The 6223-nt window shown below is 54.3% G+C and overlaps 1 long non-coding RNA gene across 1 annotated transcript; it reads left to right on the forward strand.

Annotated features, from left to right (window-relative positions):
- Nucleotides 1-3920: 3920 nt before the first annotated feature.
- Nucleotides 3921-5769, forward strand: LOC132075825 (uncharacterized). The gene is made up of 2 exons (XR_009418830.1): nt 3921-3985; nt 5426-5769. It is a non-coding gene; the product is annotated as an uncharacterized LOC132075825 (long non-coding RNA).
- The last annotated feature ends 454 nt before the right edge of the window (nt 5770-6223 follow it).

The following is a 6223-nucleotide window of genomic DNA, read 5'->3' on the forward strand; positions in this document are numbered from 1 at the left end:
TCGCTGGAACCCTTGACAGACCCCCAATAAAGACATTGCTGTGCAACTCCAGAGCAGCCTTCTCCTCTTTCAGCCAGCGTCTGCCTGCGGCGCCTTAGCAAGCAAAAGAGCTGACCTCAAAAGAGCTGATAATCGCTAAAGAGCTGATATGCCTTATGCTAGCTAAAGGCAGCCAGTGGCTGAGAGCTGCTTGGGTTTTGGGCAGTCTGTCCCCAGAAGAGGACTGAGCTATGTGGACTGTGCAGCCTGCTCGGGGCCAAAGCTGCTCCCAGCAGGAGCCCTTGACAACAGTGCAGGTAAATTGACTTGTCCTTCCAGTCTCTGGGGTTTCCCCATTCAAAGGCAAACAGCTTTTGGCTGCCAGGGTCCAAGGCTATACAGAAGAAAGCATCCTTGAGGTCTGAAATGGTAAACCATCCATATTCATCTTTTAGTTTGCTTAGCAAAGCATATGGAGTTGCAACCACTGGGTGGAGATCTCCAGCTATTTTGTTAATATAGCCTGTAGGTATTGAACCAGACTGTAGTTCAAGCCATCAGGCTTCTGTATGGGTAAAATGGGTGTATTCTCTTCAGAGTCACATTCCAGTAACAACCCAAATTTTAGAAAATTGTCTACAATAGACTTAATATTTTTATGTTTTCCACTGTACGTCGATATTGTTTCATTCTTATTGGTTGTGTTCAAGGTTTAAGTTTAATGATTAGAGGTTGTGCTGCCTTGGCCTCACCAGGGATCCTATCCACTCAGACTGAAAGACAAACCTGACTAAGAACTTCTTCTGTGTCTCTTCTGATTTGGACAAATCTGTAATGAGAGCTAGACATAAAACTTGATTATTTGCTCATCATTGATTTTGATCTGAACTCCTCCAGGGGTAAACTACATTTCAGCCTGTTGAAACCTGTTACAACATTCTCATTTCTACAACAAATCCTTCTGATGAGGCATTTTGGGGGACGTAGGCACATATGGGAACTGATGTATTCCTACTGTTTTTCCCAGTTCATAAGACTGTGGTTTTAAAAAGGATACCTTCTGCTGTTGACTTGTGGCTCCAATAACATTCACAACTTTACCTGGATCAATTTCTTCCAACTTTCTATCTAATACAAAATGCTCTCCATCCTCTCCTTGCCGCAGGCGCTGAGCTGAACCCTGGGCTAGGGGCAGGCTCAGGGGGCACCAGGCCCGCTGCTCCTCCTGCATCTGCCCTTGGGCCCTGTCCCACGGACACCTCGGCACTGAGCGCAGTCTTGGGCTGCTTCTTTTGCAGGCAACTCTGGTGATCTGGGTGATTTCCCAGGTGCCTCAGTACCATGAGGCAACAACTCATTCTTTCTACCCTCTGTTTGTGGCTCTGCTTTTCCATGTTGCCATCACCACACAGCAGATGCCACCAGAGGAAGTTGATACCTTCTGGAGAGCATGCCAGGAGGAACACCGCCTTCCCAGCAAGCTTAACAGGTCCCAGTCCTCCTGTCCTTTCCATGCCCTTGTGGCCAGGGCCAGAGCTCCCAGTGTGACCTGGGCTTTGCTCTGCACACAGGTTTGCAGTGCAGGCCATGAAGGCTCTCCTCTACCTACTGCACTGTGACAATGAGGTGATGTCTATGGAGCGCAAGCGTGGCTGGGACACGATGCTGTGTGCTCACACCCAGCACTATGCCGTGGGTCTGCTGGCCAGGTGAGACCCCCTTCTCCCCACTGCCCCCGGCATTTGTACCCTGTGCCCCACACAGTCCCTATGGTCATGGCCCAGAGAGCCTTGTCACTAAGGGCAAGCCAAGAAGACGGGAAAAGGCGGGGAGAGGAGGGTGCCCAGAAGGGGCCATCTCCCAGAGCACCCACATTCCCTCCAGGGATGCTGGGGAAAGACCAGAGCACTCTGAGTCAGTCCTGGGAGAGGTTTGTCCCCCACCTCAGGGTCTTGGTACCTTTTTCCCCCTGCCAGGGAGATGCGTTATGTCTTGACCACCCTGTGTTCCCATGTCGCATATCGCCTTCTCCTGCTGCTCAGCAGTGAAAAGCCAAGGTGGGATCTGCCCTTGCTGGCATTCCTTGTGGAGGTGAGCCTGGTTCCAGCGCTGCCTGGCTGAGCTGCCTCCCAGCTCCCTGCCCTCTCACAGCCACAGCTGCCTGGGACGGTGCCCACGCCCTGTGCTGCTGCCTGGGCCCAGCCCTGTGCGCTTCTGGGCTCCTGCTGGCCGGCTCCCCTGTCACTGCCCTGTGCCTTTCAGGTCCTCGAGTGCCTAGACTTGAGGAAATGTGCTCTCACTGTCGTGAAGACCATGTCAAGGTACCTGCAGAGCAAGTGCAGGGAGCGGCGTCGCCTGGCGCTCAGAGGCCTCATGGTGGTCAGCAAGGATCCCTTGATGGTGAGGGGGGGCAGCGGCTGAAGCTGCGCTGTGAAAAGCAGCCCCTTGGGCGTGCAGGGCTTCACGAGCTGAGGCAGCTGCTCCCAGCTCTCCGGCCTCACCTGCCCCAGGGCTTTGGGGCAGGCCTTTGGCCTGTGGGCCCTGCAGCAGCAGGGTGGCCTTGCAGTGCCAGGGTGGTGTTGGTGGTGCAGCCATCCATGGCTTCCCAGCACAATCTTGTGTTCCACACAGGCCAAACCTCTACGCAGCGTGTCTCGAAGCCTTCTGAAGCTTCTGGGTGATGCAGATGGAGAGGTGGTCAGCATGTCTCTCTCTCTGTTCAAGAAGATGCTTGAGAAAAAACGTCTGGTGATATCTAGCACTTCTGCCCCAAAGCTGGCTGAGGCCCTCCTGCCGCTCTTTGACAATGTAAGGCTCTGTGCCCCCAGCCATGGTCACTTGCTGCTGACCAGAAATTTTGTGCTCTCTGGATATTCAGGTGTTTGTCCAGGAGTAGTGGATATTTGTTGCTCAAGTATTTTCTTCCTCCTTTCCTCCAGGAGAACAGCCAAGTGCAGTTGCTCTCCATTGACCTCTTCCGCAAGGTGATGGAGTTGGTAGTGGATGAGGGAAAAGGGCCCCTGCAGACAATTGTGAACCAGAGCCTGCTCCTCCTCTTCTTGCACTGCCATGAGGAGAACCAACACCTGGCAGAGGTGAGGTTTTCTGTGATGCTGGTGGATCCCTGGGAGGGGGCTTGGCTGCGTCCTGCCCTGGCACCTCATGGACTGCAGCCTTCTCCAGGCCTTGGCAAGGGATGTGATTCCGGTGCTGTGGGCTGTGGGGCCATCTCTGGGTCTCTGCTGCTATCCAGGCCTTTCGGGAAGCCCTGAGTTGTGCAGCCGGGTTCTTGGGGAAGACGGATCTCCAGAAGGTGCTGAAGACGGAGCAGCCATTGAAAATTGATGAGTGCCTGTAAGGAGGGCCTGAAGCCCGAGGCTCAGCCCAGAGAATGCCCCTGAGGGCGGTGCTCGGTGTGCAGGGCTGACAGCTGTGCCCCTGCCCGCTGCTGCAGCCAGAGGCCGCCCGGGCTCTTCTCCAGGCTCCCGTGGGCCCGAGCCGGGTGCCCATGGAGCCCCGGCCCGGCGGGGCTGCGGGCCGGCACCGCGGCTCCCCGGGCAGCAGCCGGCCCTCTGCCCCCTGCCCTCGGGAGCCCTTGGCCAGCGGCTGCTGGCCGCGCCTCAGGGCTCTGCGGCCAGGGGAGGCCGGGGCTGGGCGCAGGCAGCGCCCGGCCCAGGGGCTGAGCCCGCGCCAACCCTTCCCTCCTGCCGCTCTCTACAGCTGGCACAGGACAGGAGCAGAGCGGCCCAGCAGATGCAGTGGGCCCTGCGGTTCCTGGATAGCCCGCAGGAGTCCGTACGAGAGGCGGCCATCAGGATCATCGGTGAGCCCCGAGCCCGGGCTCCCTCCCCGGGCCGCCGCAGCTCGGCCCCAGCCCCGCCTGCTGCCCCGGCAGCGCCGCTGGCACGGAGCTGTGCCGCTGGGGCCGTGACAGCCTCTGTGTTCACAGGCATGGCCGGGCGGTGCCTCAGGGGGAAGAGGGACGAGCTCCGGGCCCACAGTCCCGGTGAGTGAGGGCAGCGCGCTGACAGCGGGGACTGCCCGGGAGAGCTGCATTGCCCCGGCACGGAGCTGCAGTCCCTGTCCCGGCTGTGGCAGGCTTCGCTCCCTGTGGGGATGAGGGGTGGCCTGGGCAGGGCACAGCGAGCGATTTCAGGGACACTGCTCGGGGGGATTCGTGGCCAGCGTCCTTCGGCTGATCCCGTTGGCCCCTCCTCTCTTCTGGCCGATGCAAGAGCTGAGTGGGACACCCTTGAGTAGTGGTTTTGGTTCGCCAATTGATCATTTCCTGGCCAACGTTCCAATTAGTGTGGAAAGTTCCGTGTTCGTTAATCACCAGTTCATCCAGTAGAATGTTTTTAATAATTTTCTGTTTGAGATAGGATTAGGAGGAAGGCAAAGCAGGCTCCAAACTTTAAAAGGGTATGAAGAAAAAATTATTAACAGTAACTAAAAGAAGGAGTAATAAGAATAAGAATCAGAACAAAACCTTCAGAACACCTCTCCTCCCCCTACAACTGTTTCTTTCCCACTGACAATGTAAAGAGACAAAACCAGAATTTTGAGTCACTTTACTACCTCTAGAATAGTCCTTCTCCTGCTCACTTAAGGAGAAAAGTCCCTCTTGTTAATGTTATGGAGATTTTCCACAAGAAAACAGTTCTCTCATGGCTCTCAATTTCCATGAAAGCAGCCACACTGCAGGGAAATCTGCAATTCTGAAATCGCTCCCATTTTCCACAAGCTTTTCCCACAGCTGTGTTTCTGTGCCATGTCAGCTTAGGGGGTACTGTTCTAAAGATGAGATGTTCAAAGGCAAAGGTTCTCTTTATCTATCTCTAAAATCATCTTCCATTTCTAGCAAGAGAGATCTTCTGTTCCTGGGGGCACAGGATCTTCATCACTCTTCTCTCTGTCTCTGTTCAAACTTTTCATAGTATCACAGCTACTTTAACATCTGCTGACTTTAGCATGGAGGTTTTGCTCCATACCTTCCATTTGAACACTTTCATCTCCCCATACCTTCATGCGTTATAGGGAAAAAAGTGTCCTTCTCCATATGTTTACAAGAGGATTTCAGCCTAAAACTAAAGGCATCTCCTCATCCCTCCCATCTGGGACTTGACTTCTTCACTGACCTCAGCCAGGCCTGGGCTGGGTCAGCTGTGTTACCTCTTTGTCGGCCAGAAGGGAAAAGAGAAAATTCCAAGTTTCTTTTGTTCGTAACGTGTGTTTTTCACAGAGGCTTTCATGTACAGCTTTCCAGATTATCAATTCCCAAAGCCAACCCTTGACTGGTTTCCGATCAGACACAGAGGAACCTACCAGCAGCCTCTCCCAAAACATCATGTCTGTGATGCACAAACCAGCACACCTTGACAGGAGCGTCTTCTAGGATTCCTGCAGATGTGGGTGCTGACTATGGCTGTCTTCCTCTCTGTTCCAGCCATTTAAGTCCCAAGGAAAGACACTAGTCCATCCCACGGTAACCTGGATATTCACACCCAATGTGCCAGAAGAGCTGAAGAATTAGGTGCATCTTCAGAATCCAGTGTCCCAAGAACAGCACCAGGAGACACTGAAGAGGACGCCATCTCCCACTGCCACTGGAGCTCCAGGCACGGCTGATGCTGGGCACAGCTGAGCCTGTGAGAAGCTCGGTAGCTCCTGCCTTCACCCTGCCTGTAGATATCTCCCTCCCACCAGCCCTGGAACCCTGGTCATTCCCTTTGTCCCTCCCAGATCATCCCTTTGCTTCGCCTTTCATTAATAAACAGTTTGGCTTCTTCACTTTGCCTACATCCCTGTGGAGCTGAAGCAAATCCCAGACCCTGGGACACACAGGCCCTGCTGCCATTCTCTGCCACACCGTGTTTGTGCACGGACACAGAGGAACGAGGGCAGGTCAGGCTGGAAAGGTCCCTGTGCAGAAGGTGCAGTTCCACAGCACTGTGCAGTTACACATCTTGCTGAGCACACTGAAGGCCAGCAGTGGGACAAGGAGCCTGTGTGTGTCAGGACCAGAGTCGTGTCCAAGGCCCTGCAACATTTGGTCCCCTGTTGTGCACATCAACAAGACAATGAATAAAACCCGGTTCAAAAACGCTCCTGGAAAGGCAAGATCCCAATTTTAGCAACTTTTTCCACCTCCACGTGGCAGGGATTCATGGGTCTGCTGGATAGGGAGTGTTCATTCCAAATTTTCTGCCCACTTGTCTAGGAACACTCTAATGATAGTGCTGAT

This window comes from Ammospiza nelsoni, chromosome 7 (assembly GCF_027579445.1).
Source record: "Ammospiza nelsoni isolate bAmmNel1 chromosome 7, bAmmNel1.pri, whole genome shotgun sequence".
NCBI classification, from domain to species: domain Eukaryota; kingdom Metazoa; phylum Chordata; class Aves; order Passeriformes; family Passerellidae; genus Ammospiza; species Ammospiza nelsoni.